The following is a 22,419-nucleotide window of genomic DNA, read 5'->3' on the forward strand; positions in this document are numbered from 1 at the left end:
CGGCATAATTGTGGGACGTAAAACTGAAAGATTTCATTTCATTTTCATAACTCTTACTTTTTGTCCCCATTTCCTTATTTTTCGCTCCAGTAGTTGGGTACACTGCGATCTCTATGCTTGAAAACGTTGATAATGGGTTAATTAAAATGTCCTTTACCTATGTATATATAGTAAATAGGTATTTGTACTATATATACCAATATGTCATGTTTTGCCATCCTCCTATAGAAATGTATAATATCTTTAACTGTGCTGAGATAATTAGTGTGACAGGATGATCACTAAAACAAGTAGCAGTGTCACATGTACATCACGTGAAGGAATTTGGTTTCTATAGCGTGATATTTTCTTAATTAATATTATATTTGAAACCGGAAGTGGTATCATATTTATAACACTTCCAGTTTTAGTAGAGAGATTACAGTGGAGATGGAATATATTCTTGGGATGCTTAATTGATTACAGAAAACCGCATCTCTCTGTCTGCAATATTACGTACCATTTTGACAATATACCGATCACCATTAAAACTGGAAGTGGTTGATTTCTGACACTTCTAGTTTGAATAGAGGATTAAGAGAGAATATGGTGCCTATTCTTAGAACACTAAATCAATTCCAATAAATTACTTCTCGCTATTTGTTATTATTATTATTATTATTATTATTATTATTATTATTATTATTATTATTATTATTATTATTATTATTATTGTAAGTCAGTATTTCCGGTTTTAATAGAGAGTTAAGGATGGACATGAATGTATTGTTGGGACGCTTAATCGATTACAGAAAACCGCATCTATTTATCTATTACAGTTTTGCTCTATTGCGATCAACATCAATACAACCGGAAATGGTTAATTTGTAGCACTTTGGCTTTAAATATTGGCTGCAAAAACAAACTTGATTCCTAATTGTTGGCCCTCTACAGTTTGAATCAATTTGCTGATCATATCAAGTAATTCTTGAGATTTCTTGTCTTCCGATATATAAAAGCGTTTTAGTAAATTTATAAATGCATACCGTCCTCCCAATTTTCGAACACGGTATACTCGCTAATCAACATTATTGTGACACTGTACTTCTTCCCGTTGCAAGTATTTTCAGAGGATCAGCGGACCCAAGGCAAGAAAAGGAGTTGAGCTGATTTTGAGTTTAACGTCCCTTTCAGCAGCGAGACTATATGAGATAGGACTTAGTGATTAATGTGGAATCCAACCACATGAACTCCCGCCGGGAATCAAGGACTTTTAGCAAATTAAACATCACAAAAAATTACCCGAGAAACTAAACAGGACAACAATGACTCACAATCACGAACCTTAGAATCATATCCACAGAGCTTAAGTTAGCTTGAAAGCCAAAAGAGTCCGCAAAGTTAAATTTTAGTTCCAGATTTTTGTGTTTTCATTTAACTTACATCGATTTAAGAGATTTGTAAGATGTCCGAGTATAATACTTAAGACAACAGCTTGAATCATTGTCATAATTAAATATTCTATTCTAAAGCAAAAGACTGTTGATTCATTCTACACATAAGCACATCCGCATTGTAATTCCAAAAACATTGGGGTTTACAGTTAATATGACAAGACTATACACAGCAAAAAATGAGGTGTTGAAACAACACAAAATGACTACCACTTTAGCGTGTTACTTGTGTGTTAATTCAACACCAAGATTTTTTTTTTTTTTTGGTCCGTCGTCCCGCTAAAGGGTTTTGCCCTTTCTTCGGGTAAGTGCTTTATAGAAAAGGTAGTTTGCAGTTTAATGTGGCTGGTCTAAGAGGTGCACAAATATATAAAATTTATTTATTTATTAAATATATATACACACAGAGAGGTGATTGAAGGGTGAGAATAACATCTAATGAAGTACAAGCATGATATAAGCATGAGACAACAATATTGTAGAAAATAATACATTTATTACCATGTAGTGCAACACCAAGATTTTTTTTTTTTGTCCGTCATCCCGGTTAAAGGGTTGTGCCCTTTCTTCGGGTAAGTGCTTCAATTTGATTTATTGATTTGAAGGAAATATAGGTGGTCTAAGAGGTTTCATATTTATTATTTCTTTATTCATTCATTCATTATATTAAGTATGGATTAAGTGAAGTTATTCAGAAATTGAAAAACACGTACATGAACAGGAATATTTTAAGTGCTACAAATGAACATGTTAGCATTGTCAGGTATTACATTAACACAGAGCATGGAATAAAAGGTAAATTGGACTCAAAAAAAAAATAATAATAATAATAATAATAAAGGTGCAAATGGAGTTGATGAAATAGATGAAATGAAGTGCTCTAGACGTCACATCACTAGGTTATGTTAGTTTAGACGAATGAAGTTATCTTCTGTTCCTGGGGCGATTCAGGAACTGATGATTGACAGAGGAGGCCCTTGTTAATAGGTTCTTACGGTGCGTATGATGGATAGATATGAGATGAAAATTCATGCGGGCGATAAATTGCAAAGATTTCGGGGTCCAGCATATCGTTATCTAACTGTAAATGATATAGTGTCATGAAGTGCTGAAGAGGAGTATCAACGAAATTGGGCGGTGCATCGTGCAACACCAAGACATCGCCTTCAGAGCATATAGAAAGTACCTCGTTACTGGCTGTGAGTGTTTGCATCGTTTTTTACTGTTTGGTATGAGTAAAGCTTTGCGAAATACATTTCACATTTATGGTAAGTGACTAATAACATTCTATGTTTTCTGTAATCGGCCACAATAATATTGTTGTAAACCTGTGAATCATCTGACAATAGTTACACAGATAGCAGTGCTTTCATCTATTTTCTTTATTTGTTATTCTTGCAACTTAGCATATATGAACAGAAGATGGCAGAACTGTTGCTTATGTAACTGTTGTCAGACGATTCACAGGTTTACAACAATATTTTTGTGATTGATAACGGGAAACATAGAACATTATTCGTTACTTGGCACAAGTGCCAAATATATTTCGCAAAGCTTTGCTCATATTAAACGATAAATACCAATGCAAATTCTCTCAGGCAGTAACGAGTTATTTCTGATATGCTCAGTAGGCGATGTGTTTGGTGCTGAATTAACACATAAGTAATACGCAAAAGTGGTAGTCATTTTGTGTTGTTTCAACACCTCATTTTTTAATGTAAGAATATGTCAAGCGTGCTAATCTCAGATTATTTGGCAATCAAATACTAATTAGTTTGGTGTTTATCTTGTACACAAAATTAAATTATGTACCGGTACTACAATTTTGAAATCAAGCTTTACCACTTGAAGAAAAATTGGAATAGGAGAATTGTTGTACGACATCAATATCAGGTGTAGTCGGGGAGCATTTTGATTTGATTGGTCATTGGGAGTGGGGGGCGCTAAGGCGAGTTCTTGCATCGGGCAACACCGATTGTCTGACAGGAGTAATATCGAATGTAGAACTTTGATATCTTTATGATTCATTTGGCAAAATAGATTTTTTTTCCTTGTTGTGGACTACAGTAATCCTTAGAAAATATGAAATATAAACTAAAGAATAGATGGCAGCACTGGTGTGGTAGGCAGCGAAATAAGAGAAAATTGCGGGTACAGATTGCAAGTAATGAGCGCGAAGTGTCGCTGCAATGGTGATTAATGATTGGCTCTGTTTTGTTCCGTCGGAAGTCAAGAGCAAGATTAATGACAATTGGAAACATGAAACGAATTCTTCTGTCACTTTTTATTCTTTTCTTTTCATTTCATGCTGCTAAGTGCCCAGTGTAAACATCACAGTTGACAAGAAGGGTTTCGCTTTATTTATTCATGGGAAACCATTTTAATTAATATTTTACAAAACCTGTCTCTCTCCCTATGTCAAAGACAGGTTTAAAAATGACTACTATGGTGACTTTTTTTTCGCCACCTGAACATTTGAATCAAGTAAGAAATCAATTCAATAGAATTATGTGACGCTGGGATTGGCTCGAATGTCGTCTTCAGTGCGGTGTACAGATTTTTGTGTGTTCAAACACTGCGAACAGAACCGTAGAGTTTTATTCTCAGCTGGAAAGAAGTGAGGAAAGCCCTGTACAGTCGTAAAGCTTTTAACTCAGCAGCCAAGATTTTCGTAGTGAAGAAGAACGGAAAATCCCTCATGGGCTTCGGAGAGGAAGACCTGGGTTCGATTCCCATTAGAAGCTCATGTTGTTTGGCTCCTACATTAAACTATAGGTCCACGTTTCATATAGATCCGGTGCAGAAGAGAGACGTTAAAATGAAAACCATCCAACAGAAGGAAGGGGCAGATTAGTTTTTAGATGATAGCTGTAATTAACGATTTCCGAACGAATTCAATATACTCGCACAAAATACAGTGAAACGTAGTTAATCCATTCCAGAACCTCTTCGAATTCCAAGATTAATTTTTCTCTTTAAAGTATTGGAAAGTGGATTAATCCGTTCCACGGTCCCACAAACTCGAATAAAAAATAACGTTTAGGACTATGGGGAATACACTCTACAAGAAAATACCAGAAAACAAGAACAAAGGTATCGAAGGAGGTGGGTAAAATTCAGCCTTTTCTTGCCTATGAGTCATAAAAAATAAAATAGTGTTCATATCAGTTGGTAGCCTATATCGTATGAAATTCAAGCATTACACATTACAACTATGTAAAATGCGTATGAAACATAATGTAACAAGTCACAAACGGAACGGTGACTCAGTGGTACAGTGCTTATGTCTAGTGCGTGGGTTCTTGGTTCAATCCCCCCTCCCAAGTAAGTTTGTGGTGGACAAATTGTGTGTGTGGGTTTTTCTCCTGTTTTCTCCCACTTTCTCATTCCACCAATTCTTCCATTATCATTCGCTTGCTTTAATCGTCGTCCCCCTTACCTAAAAAGCATACTCGTGTGGGACCTTAAACGGAAAGATTTCATTTTCATAAAGTTCGATTTTGTTCTCGTTAACGCTCTTGTCTTTGATGCGAGTGGCTCCGGGTTGGATTCTTGGTGGGGACACTCGGTCAAAAAAGTAGAGAAGCTTTCTCAGGTCAGCTATCTTGAGTGAGGATTTTCAGGGATTTTCTCATTGACACCAGGCAAATACCGGGATGGTACCTAATATATGAGGCTGCCTAGCTCGAAAATTATTAGGTATATTAAAGGCGGTGCAACCATTAAAGAAGATAATAGTATGACGTCCCATACATCAATTCAAGAACAATCAAGGTTTACTAAACATAACGAAGTTCTCTGTTTTCAAGGAATGGAGTTTAACCATCAACAAATCGAGGATTTGGTTTTGAGTTTAGCGTCCCTTTCAGTAGAGAGGCTATATGAGACGTGGGCCTACAGCTTAGCGTCTGATCTGAACCACATGAGCTCCATCCGGGAATCGAACCCTGGTTTCCCACGCAAAGGCGCATATGCTAACAGCTTAGCTACGAGGAAGCTCAACAAATCGAGGAAAATACAGAAACAAAATTCATTTAGACTTTAGGTTCTGGAGTACTCATTACTCACTGATAATGGTGTTGAAAGAAGGAAGGTTTTTTTTTTTTTTTTTTCAGAAATTGTATCCAACACTCACTTATAGTCATTTCAAACTTTCATACAAAATAAATAAATTAAATTAAATTAAATGGAGATTCAGATAAAAAAAAAATATAAGGCCATTTTTTAAAAAGAGAATTTACAGCTAAAATGAGTGAGTCTATGTGAAACAAGTCTGAAGTAGACATTAATTTCCACCGATGGAGTGTTTCTATACAGTATAGAGCTCTATTTTATGTTTACAAGTGTAGGATTACTAGATTGAAACCTTCCAAGTGCTATAGGATTGTTAAAATGAGTGAGTCTATATGAAAGAAAACTGTACTAGATTTTTTTTTTCGTCGGCGGAGTTTTTCTGTAAAGTGCAGGGAAATTGTATTTTATGTTTAGGCTTGCAGTGTAACATTACTAGTGGGAAACCATTACAAATGCTATAGGAATTAGTATCACTGCGAGAACCATGTTACTAATGTCCGGATTTGTATGTAATTACATATTTTTTCCTTCACATGTAGGTTGGTCAAATACTTAAATGTTTGTGATTCACACCTGTAGGGTGCTTGAACTCAAGTTTCATATTACATATTTTTACATATTTTGACCAATATTACATATTTCTGTGGTTTCTACATTTTTTTTTTTACATAAAACTGTCTTAAAATTTTAATTTAAAATAAAAAAATAAACTCTCCAACTGTGCAAGGCTTGCATCTAGATTCAATTTCGTTATGTCTATCTTTTAGTTTCTTTATCGAAAGAGAAATCTCTCTCTCTTTTTTTATTTGTCAAACCATATTTCGCAGAATTTTCGCCGATAACAAAACAAATATAAGAAGAAACAAGTAAAAATCCTCCCTCCAGGGTACATTAGCAGCGCCCTTTATTCTTAACTCTGGAGGAAGACAGATCACGTACCTGACAGGATATTCCTAAAATGAAGTCTATTTGATTGTTATCGGAGGTCGGACGGGAAAAAAGATGAAAACAAATTCTGCAATTCAAGTTAAAACTGTATGCTAGTGTGCTTTCAGGAATTTACTGCAAGAGTTCATTCCAAGAAGCTGGCGACAATGGCAATATCATAGCAGGTAAACTAAGCTTTCAAAGAACTTCGCTTGTTCAACTGAATGACAGGAGGACAGTACTCTAGTATTGCAGTTGTAAAACGCACGTGTTTTGTATTGACCGTCGAAGTTAGAAATGGCTCCGATTACCTCAACTTTATCCGCGAAATTGCGGTCGTGTTGGGTAACTATCAATGATGCGTTTACTACGAACGGTAAGGTGGTGTTGTGCCAAGTGTGTGATAAAAAGAAAAAATTGGATGTTCAATGAAATCTCACAAGTAAACCTTACGTTTGGGTGAATCGAGTTGCTGACTGAGACACATATGAGAAAGTAGTACTAAATATGGTCAGTATTTCAGTGAAGTTTTAGGTGCGAAGCTCCAGGGGTTTAGGAGATACAGCTACCAGAACATCACATGGAAGTACAGGATAGTCTTCATACAGTTGGAGGTAAAAGCTCTGTAAGACCTCTTGTAACGGCAAAAGGTGAATAACAAATATATGGGTACATATTAGGATTAGGGGGAAGTCATATAGTAAGGGTATACCTGACGGCGGCCATCTTGAAATCCGCCATTTTGAATTAAGGTTAAGTTTTTAAAATAGGAATAGGGTCATGTGATACATGATTTAAGGCGCAAATTTAATCAGCAGATCAATGGTGACGTTAATTTTGATTTACGCGCAATTGGTAAAAAGTTACAGGGAAATTAAATATTATTGCAGTATATGTATTAGTCCTTTACCCCACCTTGTAAATTGTGTGTTAATGATAATAATTAAATAAAAAGCAGGTGGATAAATATTAGGTCTATGGTAAAAGTTGCCTTGATGGCGGCCATGTTCAAATCCGCCATTTTGAATCAGATAAAAGTTTTAAACAAAATGCATAACAGTGACACCTTATTAATAGCAAATTTTACCATAACTCCAACGGTATAACCATTTTTGCTTTATCATTAACCAGCATTTGTTATCGCATAAACAAGTTGCTAATTTAAGGAAAAATGACCAAAGTGGAATTGAGTCATAATTGAACTTGGGTCTTTCTTCCAGAAAGTCCTCAATTAGTACAATCAGTATGTAGTTCAGAAAAGAGTGCATGACTTGCACAAATGCTCTGCTCACAGTAAGCACACCTGGCAAAGGCAATCGAGTTACACTTGACACATTTGTCGTTAACAATTTCATCAAAGCAGTAGTCGTAAGGAGCGATCCATTTAATTTTGTGCTGGTTAATGATAAAACAAAAATGGTTATACCGTTGGAGTTATGGTAAAAATTTGCTATTAATAAGGTGTCACTGTTATGCGTTTTGTTTAAAACTTTTGTCTGATTCAAAATGGCGGATTTGAATATGGTCGCCATCAAGGCAACTCTTACCATACACCTAGTATTTATTCACCTGCTTTTTATTTAATTAGTATCATTAACACAAAATTTACAAGGTGGGGTGCTGCAACAATATTTAATTTCCCTGTAACTTTTTACCAATTGCGCGTAAATCAAAATTAACGTCACCATTGTTCTTCTGATTGAATTTGCGCCTTAAATCATGTATCACATGATCCTATTCCTATTTTAAAAACTTAACCTTAATTCAAAATGGCGGATTTCAAGATGGCCGCCGTCAGGTATATCCTTACTATATGACTTCTCCCTAGTCCTAATATGTACCCATATATTTGTTATTCACCTTTTGTCGTTACAAGAGGTCTTACAGAGCTTTTACCTCCAACTGTATGAAGACTATTCTGTACTTCCATGTGATGTTCTGGTAGCTGTATCTCCTAAACCCCTGGAGCTTCGCACCTAAAACTTCACTGAAATACTGACCATATTTAGTACTACTTTCTCATATGTGTCTCAGTCAGCAACTCGATTCACCCAAACGTAAGGTTTACTTGTCAGTTAGAACAACATGTACGAAGTTCCTCGCAAGAAATAAAAATTTGTGAACTGCAAAAAAAAAAAAAAAAGTACTCTTGACACAAATGCATCAAGATACTTCAGTGAGTGAGTTTTTAAAAGACTTGTGCCAAGCAATGATAGCAGCAAACATTCCTTGGAACAAAGTTCAAGTGCCAAAATACCGTGCTTTTATGGAGAAGTACTGCGGGCGTCGAATTTCTGACGAATCCACTCTTCGAAAGTGTTATCCTGAAGTTTGTTATAGGGAAGCTATAGATATCATTAGGGCAGAAATAGGTAGTTCATATATTTGGATTTCTGTGGACAAAACAACAGACGTTTTGGGACTAATGTAGCAAATCTAGTGCTTGGAAAGTTAAGTGAAGTTGCTCCATCTAAATCCTATCTTATTGCGAGTAAATTGCTGGAACGCACGAATCATTGCACGATTGCTCGCTTTGTAAACGATGGTCTTAAAGTTTTGTGCCCGGGAGGAGTTCCGGAAGAAAAAGTTCTTGTTTTCTATACAGACAGTGCAGCGTACATGTTAAAAGCTGCTAGAGCACTCTTAGTTTTTTACCCTCACTTAATTCATTTAATCTGTATGGCCCATGCTCTTCAGCGTGTTGCTGAAGCGGTGAGAGACAACTTTTGCGAAGTAAATCAACTAATTTCTTCCACGAAAAAAAAAATGTTTCTTAAGGCGCCACAACGTGTTCAAGTTTACAGAGATCAACTGCCAGACGTGCCACTTCCACCGGAGCCTGTGCTAACGCGATGGGGCACTTGGATACAGGCAGTATATTTCTACAATGAACATTTTCTAAACATTAAGCCTGTTGTTCATTCATTTCCATCGGAGTCTGCAGTGTCAGTTGGCATTGCTCAGAAACTGTTTAATGACTCAAAAGTAGCGTGTGATATCGCATACATAGACAGCAATTTTGGTTGGCTACCTACAAGCATTAAAAAGCTAGAGACTGTTGGGTGGCCTCTTACGGAATCCATGGAAATCATAGAGGATGCAAAGAGACTGCTGCAAGGTGTGTGTGGAGATGTAGGAGAAAAAGTTCGAAAGAAACTAAATGCAGTGCTGGAAAGAAACCCGGTTTACGACAGCCTATTGGCAGTGTGTGAAATTCTCAGTGGTGAAACAAGAACCTCCCCTGAATATATTTCCCCCAACTACATTCCCCTGTTGAAATACGCTCCTGTTACCTCATGTGATGTGGAGAGATCATTCTCTGCATACAAGAATATTTTATCCGATCGCCCACAAAATTTTACTTCTGATCATTTGGAAATGTACCTTGTAACAAATTGTGCAACAACACACAGTTGAACTGCAGGCACATCTTTTGTAAGTACTTTATTTCAAATTAAAAATGTTCATTAGTGGAAATATCCTTCAATCTTAATTCAGCTGGTATTGTTTAAAAGATATAGGACTACTTTTCCCTGCATGAAATAACTATATATAAAACAATACATTTTGTCTTAAGCAGGGGCGTCATTTAGGGGGGGCAGGGAGGGGCATTTGCCCCCCCCCCTGAGTTTAAGATGTATATAGATTTTATCAATAGAATAGTAGTATATCAGTGAAAAACGCGAAATTTTACTTATATCAAGGGGTCTTGCCCCCCCCCCCCAAGCAAAATCTGAAATGACGCTCCTGGTCTTAAGTTGCTTTTAGTATTTAAATTTGTATATTGCGTATAATTCATTTCAAGATTGGGACGTGGTGACGGATGCGCATTTAGTTTAAAAGGTTCTAGATTTGAAATGGGACCACACCACACCACATGAGATTTCTGACGTACAAATGCCGTATGCATTGCTTTTCTCGGGGATTTCCTGTTTCCCTCTAGCCGATTCACATCTTCCTTCATTCGCGTCTGATTTTTATTATCCTGCAATCAGCCACGTCAGTGACGTATGGCTGTCTCAGCTGTTCAAGCATTTCACTTCATTGGAGGACCTGCATTAAGCGTGTAGTAGATTTTCCTTTTTATTTTCATAATTCGTTTAAATATTGCATACTCATACGTGTGTTAATATTGCGTTTTCATAAATATGTAACATATGTAATATTACATATTTTTATATAATATTACATATTTCTTACATTTTAAGCGATTTTTGTTACATATTTATGTACATATTTAGGAGGTTGATATTACATAAAAATCCGGACTCTACATATTACTGGTAAGTAGTATAGATTTAGTGTGGTATCCATGAAAGAGATGCGACAGTTGATAAGAGATAGTTTATCGCTTGTTTAATTAAGGATAAGGGGAGTATCGAAGGAGGTGATGCAATAGGGTTAGGTTTTTTTTTCCTGGAGATAGATGACGAAACGAAAGGTTGAATGACCACTACGAAGGTCACAGTGGATGGTCCCTACCGCATGGCCCCTGGTTTGCAGGACCACAATGGATGACCCCTGGAAATGACCCCCAGGACCCATAGCCCCTATGCTGGACCCATGGCCCCTACGCTTCATTAGAAGCTACCTGTTAAAAAGATGTGCGAATATTTTAATGTTTCGTAAGGCAAGCCATACTCCTTGCTAAAAAGGTGGGAGTAGATAAAAGGAAATGGTTCCCAGGACTACAGTGAATGACCCCTGGAAATGACCCTAGGGCCCATGGCCCCTACGCTTCAATAGAAGCTACCTATTAAAAAGATGTGAGAATATATATAATTGATTAGAAGCTGGCTGTTAAAAAGGTGGGAGTAGATAAAAGGAAATGGTTCCCTTCCCTGAATGCATGACCCCTGGAAATGACTCCCAGGACCCATTGCCCCTATGCAGGACCTATACGAACAGTATGTGAGCATATATAATTGATTAGAAGCTACCTGTTAAAAAGATGTGAGCATATTTTAATGTTTCGTATGGCAAGCCATACTCCTTGTTAAAAAGGTGGGAGTAGATAAAAGGAAATGGTTCCCTTCCCTGCCTTGCAGGGCCCCTGGAAATGACTCCCAGGACCCATTGCCCCTATGCAGGACTTATACGAACAGTATGTGAGCATATATAATTGATTAGAAGCTACCTGTTAAAAAGATGTGAGCATCCCTCGACTTGAACAACGTGAAAAGTTAAAAATAAGCCCCTCCCCCTCCTACCCCCTCCTACAAGTATACTATGAAAAGGGTAATATTTATTAAAACATTATTCTTACTTGTGAGCTGAAGACTAACATGCACGGACATCCTTCCTTGAGAGCCGTTGAAATTGAAATGAACGAGCGAAAAGCCGTTTGGCTTGGCTTTAGTGACGTCAAGATTAACTTTGTACCGTATCAGAATGATAAAACTGATTGACCTATATGATTAAGCTAGACTTTACTTATTTACACGAAAGAGAGATTAATTGCAATCATCTACAAACATTTGTATGATTTGAACTTAATCAGAACTCTGAATAACAATCACGTGCAAGGTTAAAAACCTTTATTATCGACAACCATGAGTGATATCTAACAGAGTTAATCACAGATGGATCACGAGTTTATGTGTACGAGTTTAATTGATATTGACGATAGAAAAAAATAAACCGATAATCACGAGAACTGATGGGTTATTGAACGCTTGATTGCAATCATTTACAAACATTTGTATGATTTGAACTTAATCAGAACTTTGAATAACAATCACGTGCAAGGTTAAAAACCTTTATTATTGACAACCATGAGTGATATCTAACAAAGTTAATCACAGATGGATCACGAGTTTATGTGTCCGAGTTTAAATGATATTGACGATAGAAAAAAATAAACCGATAATGACGAGAACTGATGGGTTATTGAACGCTTACCCTATTACAAACTGAACTTGTATTTGTAAATATATATAAACAATTTGGAAACGTTATTACTTAGAGATAACCAGAGAACGGCAAAAACATTTATTTTGTTATTACAATCTAATACGAGAAAATAAACTGCAACTTTAGAGATTAATGCCCCGAACTGCACAATTATTATTATTGTATGGGTTCAATGTCCACAGTGAGAACATTGACCATGCCCCGCCTATATGCAATAAAGCATATGGACTTATGGGAAAAAAATGGTTCCGCCTATACTAAATAAAGTACTTATATATAAATCCCTTTGCTCCCTTTTTCTATATATTATAATTGTTGCTACTGAGAGTGTGTTTTATAGTAATTAATTGTGTGATTTTACGTGTGTGTGTTTGCGATTTCTAAAAAGTTTGGACGAGCAGCGAAAATTGTAAGTTATTATTGTAGTTGATGTATATATTCACACATCAGTGACGACGCCAGAGGGGGGGCAAGGGGGGCGAGCGCCCCCCTGGTGGCTACTCCTGCCCCCCTGACTGCCATCCAGACTGCCCCCCCAGACTCCTACAATCATAAAACATTCTACATATAGTATTTTATATCAGTATCATAACCAATATCATTGTCAAATTGTAGTCTACTTTCCATGCATTTACTATGTGGCAGATTAGTCCTCAAGCTTTCTTCTTTGAGCGTCTGGATATGCACGTATATTTCTGTTTTCTAATTTAGCGCCTTTTCGGTAAATTTTAGTTACAGTTCTTTCTTATGAATTTTAATTACTGTGCCTAGCGAACAATAGTGATTTGGTCGACTTGTTTTCTTCTCATTGGATCAACTTCGGTTAGAAACAAAAGAAAGGTAAAACCAACTGCATAACTTGTTTGTAATCCAGTTTTGAAGTTTTCGGTTTCATATTTTGTTTTATTTAAAGGTTTTATACTTCTATTTCCTGAAACATTATTCTCGGCGTTCAATATTTGGAGGATAGGCTTATGACAGCTTAATTTGCGACTACCAGGGCTTAATTTTTTGAAGAAAAAAAAAGTTGTTTTCCCTTCCTGCAAATAATAATAATAAATGTATGGAATTAAATCGATTATTTGTTTAGCTCCCAATAAAACGAATTGTCAGAGTGTTGATTTTTAGTTAGTAATTGGTATGCACTAGTGCTCCCTTACTTATTTTGTTTCAAAGTACTGACATGACGTCTACCATATTGACTAGAAATGTACGTGGAGCTGCTGAAAAATTCGTAGCCCAACCCAGGAGTGCACGTGGAATGGTGAAGTTTTACTTCTTCTACACTTTCCCCGAGAGTCAATATACTACCTTGTACAGTGCTCCAGTTTTGCAGAAGTTAAAAAAAAATTTGGAGACTTCCTCGCACCACTGTTCGTAACACTACCCTTATCAGATCTAAAGTTCAATCAGATCTAAGTTTGGGAAATAAATACAGGCAATAGTTAGACGGAGCTAAATCTGGGGAATAAGGATGAGTTCTAGACATTGAAATCCTAGATTATGCAATGCTAATTGTGTTCGCAGGGGTTCGATGGACAGGTGTATTCTCTTAAAGGAACACAATTCCTTTCTTTTCATTTTCCGCCGTGTTGAACTTTGAATTTTTCTTTCAGTTTTGTGAGTAATGTAGAGATTCTGAATTAAATATCTGATCGTTGCGGAGGTAGTCTATGAGTACGTACGACTCCATACTTATTCCAGAAGAATGTTGCAAACAGTTTTTCAACCTACTTCTGTGTTTTGAACTTCTTGGGGCGAGGGAGAAATGAGAGCTACTACTCCATTGGCTGTTGTTTCTTTTCAGGGTCATAGTGGTACAACCATATTTCGTTCATGGTTGCTATTCGTGAGCGAAATGATCAGCATTACATTCAAATTGGAAGAAGACTTCTCTTAATGCCGTCACTTTTTAATTCTCCTGACAGATTTTTTTGGGAACCCATTGTGTCAAGAACTTGCGCATACCCAAGCCATTCTGAATTATACTACCGACGCGTTCCAAAGAAATGCCCACAATCTCTGACACAAGTTTTACTGAGACGGTAAAAACTGGGGAAGGGGATTGCAGCCAAACCTTAGACTATAATAAGTATATCATGAATTTACTATACACTTTAAAAAGTGTATAAATAATAGCTTAAATTCTTTTTGACAGTCAAAAACTGGGGTGGCGTAGGAACCCCGGCCCCAGGTTGTATCTACACTGGCTGAAATGCTGCAATTTTCAAGAATAATCTTACAAATTGCATCCATGATTTCGGGAACAGTCACTGGATGTAAAATCATCCTGGATGTAAAGCATAATTTGTTGAGAAACCGCCACGTTTGAACTAAGCCATCACTTCTTCACCACTGTATATAATGGAGGAGAGTCCCGTAGTGTTTCACTGATTTTCTCATTAATTTACTTTGGTGACTATCCTTGGTGGAACAAAAATGTTATAATAGTTGTCTTCTGGATGTTCGTGAAATTCGCTGTTTGGGCACACATCACTTCAGAGGCCTGAGAAAGCAATAAAAATTTCATTATTAATATGAAAATTTGTTGAAAACATCTTTTCCAAAACCACAGTTTCATCTTTCTACCTAGTACCTACACCCCTTCTGGGTTGGAGATTTTCAGCAGCCCCTCGTAAATTTATATATATATATATATATATATATATATATATATATATATATATATATATATATATATATATAGCATATAGTACTAGACGAATTTTTTACTTGTAGCAAACGCGAAAGCAATTCAATTTAGGTTTCAAAAGTTGCATTGAAAAATATTTCATGTGCAGACGTTACTTATTTGTTAGTTTCAAATTTTACTTGAAATAAGTTTATCATATATTCGTAATATAAAAACAACAACGAAATACACAATGTAAAGTAAGTCAAACATAATAAATGTCATTTTTGGTGTGGAAAATAGCCGCCCCCCCGAAAATGTATCTGCCCCTCCTTTGCCCCCCTAGGAACTTACAGCTGCCGTCGTCACTGTCACACATATTCACTGACGCGCCTTTTGTACATTAATATTTAAACCTAGGGCTAACGAACAAATGTAAAATTGTAATTCACTTTAAAAGTATAACACATAATCGTTAACGTGCCACCACAGGCATTCACATTGAAACGTGAGAAAAAAGTGATTAATTGTAAAATGTTTTAACATTAATGCCACGCGTTTGTTTGAAATGCTATTTATGTTGTGCGCTTACACAAAGATTTATTTTTTAATTATAGCAAACATTTACGGAAATAATTTTAAAATACCATTCTCCCCTAACACATATTGGTTACGCCTTTGTTATAATTGCACTTACGCGAAAGCGAAATAAAAATTACTGTGTGCACCTAGCACATATTGGTTGCACTTTTTACAATTACACTAACGCGAAAGCGAAATAAAAATTACTGTGTTCACCTAACACATGTTGGTTGTACTTTTAAAATTGCACTTACGCGAACATAAAATAAAAATTACTGTGTGCACCTAGCACATATTGGTTGCACTTTTTACAATTACACTAACGCGAAAGCGAAATAAAAAATTACTGTGTACACCTAGCACATATTGGTTGCACTTTTTAAAATTGTATGTACGCTAATACGGCCACCAACTTACAATTAAGAACGCATTATAAAATAGTTTGTGTTATATAACTTTTGCGGATAAATTAGTTGCCTAGCACAAAAATTAAATTGCCTATCCATTATAATATTTATTTGAACAGTTTGTTATTACGCAAACCTAAGATGTTTATATTTGCTAATGCGCCTTAGTGGAAAACCACATGTTTTTTTACTAAGCTAACCTAAGATGTTTATATTTGCTAATGTGCCTTAGTGGAAAACCACATTTTTTTTACTAAGCTATTGTAACGCGCCTTTACTTGAAAACCATATGGTTCCTTACTAAACTAACCTAAACTGGTTATACCTGCTAACGCCACCTATGGTATCGTGACCGTCGGTAACGCGCCTTTACCGTATAACCTAATTTAACGCAACATTATTCACCTTTGATAATAATGTATAAAATAATTATTATTTTGTTTTAACTTGTTGCTACGCGTTTGCTAATACTGAATAAATGCTTGAAAACAACTTAAATGCACACCGGCTTTGCCCTCCCCTGAACCACTTGTTTGCGCGGTGGTTTTACCCTGCCCTGAACCACATGGTTGCGCGACGGTTTTACCCTGCCCTAAACCAGTTGGTTGCGCGACGGTTTTACCCTGCCCTAAACCAATTGGTTGCGCGTATGCTTTACCCTGCCCTGCCCTGAACATTTGTTGCCGCGGATGTTTTTTTTTATATAAATGGACATTGAGTGCTACGTTTTTTAAAAACTAATTAATGTAATTATTGTACGCATGCTTCCGTATAAATGCAGGCACGTTTTTTTTAAGAATGGACTTGCACTGCTACGCATTAATATTAATAAATGTATGAATGCTTCCGTATAAATGCATGCACGTTTTTTTTCACGAATGGACTTTTACTGCCACGGCTTTAAAAACTAATTAATGTAATTATTGTACGCATGCTTCCGTATAATTACATGCACGTTTTTCTACATGGAAATCGACTGTTACGCATTAACATTAATAAAGGTATGACTGCTTCAGTATAAATGCACGCACGCATGGGCACCAATTGCCACGCTTTTAAAATTAATCACTGCTATATTTTTATGCATTTACATTAACAAATACGCGATATAAATGATTTTAAAACACGGAAAACAAGAACAACCTGCAATCGGCTAACATTCACATGGGTGAAATATTTTTAAATAGTGTAACCTAATATCATTTGCTTAACGCACATAACAACGAATATATTTTAATAATAATAAATTAAGCACACGTAAAACATAAATATCAAATAAATTTACGAACAAAAAAAAGGTTTACCTGTTAAAAAAACCTAACTTTAATTCATTTTTAGCTGGAACTTGAAGTCACATGTACCATTATTATTCAAACAAGATAGTGGATGTTTATAATTACACCCACTAGGAGGCACCACTAATGACGCGTTGCGATACCGTATCTATCTTTTTGCGATTTGCAAGTGTCCTTAGTATTTGAAATAACTTATTAATAATTGAAATAACTTATTATTAATTGTGTTTTTACTAAGAAATGGTAATTTTTATATTATAATTTTAGTATATGTAGAAAAAAAGTATATGTCTTGCCTAGTTTTTAAAATAAAAATAACTGAAAATATTGCGTTAACGCAAACCAAGATGGAAAGTGCAATACTGCATTGTGAATAATTATTGCGTTTAAAATTGCGAATGGACCCTTTCAGTTAACTTTATAGATTATTACAATACTTATTTTATACACAAAATAGAAGACCACGGCTGTTATTATGCACCATTTGCCTTTGTGTCTACCATTTTATGGCCCCTTATGATTTTTGTACAATGTATTGCAATTTTTATAATATTTATTCAAACAGTATGTAAGACACATTGTGTTAGTAACAGACAACTTACTAAGACACATTGTATTAGTCAAAGACTGTAGTAAGACACAATGTGTTAGTAACAGACAACTTACTAAGACACATTGTATTAGTCAAAGACTATGTAGTAAGACACAATGTGTTAGTAACAGACAACTTACTAAGACACATTGTATTAGTCAAAGACTATGTAGTAAGACATAATGTGTTAGTAACAGAAAAAAAGGGGGCAAACTAAGAATAGTCAAGGTGTATTTAGGGGGTAATCAGGGGTTAGTTACGGAATACTAAAGATAGGCAGGGGCTAATTAGGGTATACTAAAGATAATCAAGGGGTAGTTACGGAATACGAAAGATAATCAAGGGGTAGCTACGGAATACTAAAGCTAGGCAGGGGCTAATTAGCGTATACTAAAGATAATCAAGGGGTAGTTACGGAATACTAAAGATGGTCAGCGACTATTTAGGGGATAATCAAAGGGTAGGTAGCCCATAGTAAGAATATTAAAGGAATAATCAGGGGATATTAAGAATGCTTAAAGGGTAGTTAGCCCTTACTAAAGATATTCAAGGACTATTTAGGGGATAATCAAAGGGTAGCTAGCCCATACTAAGGATATTTAAGGACTATTAGGGGATACTAAAGGTAGTCAAGGGGGTATACTAAGGATATTTAAGGACTATTAGGGAATAATTAAAGGGTAGTTATTCCAAACTAAGGATATTTAAGGACTATTAGGGTATATTTAAAGGGTAGTTATCCCATAGTAAGGATAATTAATCAGTATTTAAGGGATATTAAGAATGCTTAAAGGGTAGCTAGCCCATACTAAGAATATTCACGGACTATTTAGGGGGAAGCTTAATTATAGAGTGCGGAATGAGGACTTTTTTTGCGATACTTAGTTTGAGAATAAATATTGCGGTGGGGCGCAGTACAGAATGAGGGCCTTTTGTTTTGGTATATTTAGTTTGAGAATAAATATTGCGATGGACAGAATGGGTCTTAGGATATTTTGCAATTGGAACAATACCACATAGATATGTACTGTTATTGGAAACATGTATAGAATGGGAAATGGAAAAAAAATGCACAGAGACGTGTTGTTTTATGAACCCGTTTGCAGACGACTTAATACTATACTGAATGCTTTTGAATAAGGCCGCTAGGTGGCAATACTTACCACATGATTACGTCAAAACATGCGCAAACTTGTTTAATGTAATGACATATATAATAATATAATATTTCGTTTTAATATCATTTTATTGTACGCCGTTGGACGTAACGCGTTGTTTATCCTTGACTTATTTTAAAATAATTATTACTAGTGCTAATAGTAGTATTGAATTTAGTAAAAATATTATTACTGTTTTACAGTGTGTGGACCCTGCAGTTGCAATATATAAAAATTAGCGAGGCCATTTTTAACAAGAACAACTAAGAATTAGAAGGTGAGTGTATTTCATAATAATAATTAATATATTTAATGAACAATTGTTTAGCTAATGTTGTTTTTAACCATTAATTATTTAACCAACACTTAGTAAACAAGACTTTTTAAAACCAAGTTCTTGAACATTTCTTTAGTTGAGCTTGTTTTTTTAACCAGTAATTAATAAACAAGTTTTTTTACAGTTTTTTCAAAGCAAGTTATTGATTATTGCCTGTTTTGCTAGATTTTTTTATTACATAGAACTCAAAATCTTTTCTTTTTTTTGTTTTAGATGGATTTCCTGTGTTCAACTGGTGAGTTCAATATGATTGATGAACTTTTCCTGCATGAAGTTTTACGCGGGCTTGATGACTATTCTCGTGTCTTCAGTACGTGGAAGGCGATAATGGAGCTGCAGCGATTAGGTCATCGAGCCAGTGTAAGATGTGAGGCTTTACTACACGCTCTTCGTGCTTTAGAAGGTAATGACCTTATACTTTTAAATCATTGCGTTTCAGCCGCCGATGTGCTTGAGTTATTTGTACATGGATTTTTTCGTAATAAGGAGTTTTACAATTATGCTCAAGACAGATTTATGTATTTAATGGCGTGCGGAGAAGGGCAAATAGATAGAATAAATAATACAGAGTTATCCAACTTTTTTGATTTTTGTTCGCGATTTGTTTTGGATGAATCTTTAATTCCATCTGAATCACCCATAACTGTGACCCCTCAAGAAATTTGTAACTTGAGTGATGAAGACTTGGCATTTTTAGATGGAGTAAATCTAAATTCCGATGAAGAACGAGAAGTGAGGAGATTGGTTAAAAATGTGGACGATGCTGTGGTTAAACCCACGCAACAAGTCCAGGGACAAAATCCTGTATACAATCACCCTTGTGTACAGGATAATCATGGTTATGGGGACCAATCTGATCCTCAACCTGGACCCTCACATGCTCCTGACCCCGTGTTTGTTGGATATGGGAGCAATAATGGGAAAAGTACAAATAGTACTGATTGTAGTACTAGTGGTAGTACTAGTAGTAGTGGTAGTGGAAATAATAATGAGGGGGAAAATCAGAGTAATAATAACTTCGAAGTAGTAAGAGAGAGCAGAAAACGGTTTCGTAAGTTTCATCTTACGGGCCATGAAATCGCGGTTAGACCTGTGGATAATGAAAGACGTATTGATAATCCACAGGCCTATATTGAAAGCTTATTTAATTTTGCATTAGAACATGTGTTATCTAATGCTCGCCCCACAGATTATATTGGACTGTACATTGATAGTAGCAATAGTAGAAATAACAAGTCTGTATATGTTCCATTTAGAAGAAAACCCGATTTTTCTGCTCAAACTGTCCTTTCCTCAGTTGAACGAGTTTTAAATTCAAATGAGGATTTCCTTTTGGGGCATGAGGTATTGTTTCGCTTCCATGTAGCGGAGAGTATGCATGGAAACGGAAGAAATGCAGCAAGTGCTGTTGAAAAGTATTCCAAACATCAAGATTATTTGGAAAAGCGTTTAATACGCATAGAAAACAATAATATGTACTGCCTTCCCATGGCAATTGTATGGGGGATTACGAAGCACACCGCAAGTAAGCAAAGTTTATATAAATTAAAAACAAGAGATTATGATACATGGGTTCTTAAAGCAGAAGTTCTCTGCGAAATGGCAGGAATTGACGTTAAAGCAAAGGGTGGATGTGATTTTAAGGACCTGGATTTGATACAATCATATTTAAGTGGTGAGTATCAAATTGTGGTGTATGAGGAAGATGAAAATAATGACCGGGAATATATAGTACGTTACCCGGGAGAGTATGCAGAGAATAAAATCTTTATTTTTTATAGGAGAGGTGACACTGTTGGCCATTTTGAACCCATTCCATACATTAAAAAATTACTTGGTAAATTGAAGTATTGCTATTATTGTTTGCAAGCATATAATGGGTTAGCATATAAACATAAGTGTGAAACTAAGTGTTCTCTTTGTGAATGCAAACACGTACGAAATTATGATAGTGAAAAAATTAAATGTAATGCGTGCAATAGAGAGTTTGCTGAGGGTACATGTTTTCAGAATCATAAGAAATGTAATAAAGGCGGGAAATCTGTGTGTGATAATGTTAAGATCTGCAATAATTGCGGTATCATCTTTGATAACAGGCGTCGAAAATCAAACCATGTGTGTGGTGAACATTTTTGCACGACTTGTCGTAAGCATGTTGATATTACTCACACATGTTTTGTACAACGACAAGAGCCTGTACATACTGATAGGTTTATGTACATTGCATATGATATAGAAACGATGTTAAAGGCACCAAATGCGCGCGGTGAAAGGGAACATGTGGTAGTACTTGTATGCTGTAAGCATATTTGCCACAACTGTATGAATAAAGGTATCGATGAGTCCTGTAAAACATGTGGTGATAATAATGGAAATCGTTCGTTTTCTTTTAAGACAATGACGGACTTTATTAACCATGTATTGGCAGACCGACCTGACTTTAGACGTATAATTTGTATTGAACATAATGGTAGCAGATATGATGGTCTTTTCTGCCTTAGAAATCTAATAGAAGAGCAGCATCTTATTCCTAATGTGGTAATTCAGGGTCAGAAAATTTTTAATATTAATATTGGTAATCGTATTTTTTTTAAAGATTTTTATTTATTTATTGGATGTAAATTATCTAGACTTCCCAAAACTTTAGGCCTGCGCGGAAATTTAAGAAAGGGAGATTTCCCATATTTATTTAACACCGAGGAAAATCAAAATTATGTTGGTCCCTATCCCCCACTTGAATTCTATGACCCTGAAGGACGAAGCACCGAAGAAAAACAAGAATTAATAGCCTGGCACCAAGAACGTGCGGCAAGTGGCGAGGAGTTTAACCTCGAAAAGGAAATGCTGTCTTATTGCGAAAACGATGTTAGAATTCTAGCAGAAGCGATCATCAAATTTAGTGACATTATCGAGGAGAAAACGAATGGTTTGCAATGTTTCATGACATCATCCACCATTGCAGGTCTTGCAATGCGTACATATCGTACTTTGTACTTACCTGAAAATACTATTCCCGTAATTCCCGCGTTGGGTTTCCATCATAAGACAAAGTATAGTACTAAAGCTATGC

Source organism: Thermobia domestica, chromosome 13, assembly GCF_964235325.1.
Source record: "Thermobia domestica chromosome 13, izTheDome1.hap1.1, whole genome shotgun sequence".
In the NCBI taxonomy this organism is placed as follows: domain Eukaryota; kingdom Metazoa; phylum Arthropoda; class Insecta; order Zygentoma; family Lepismatidae; genus Thermobia; species Thermobia domestica.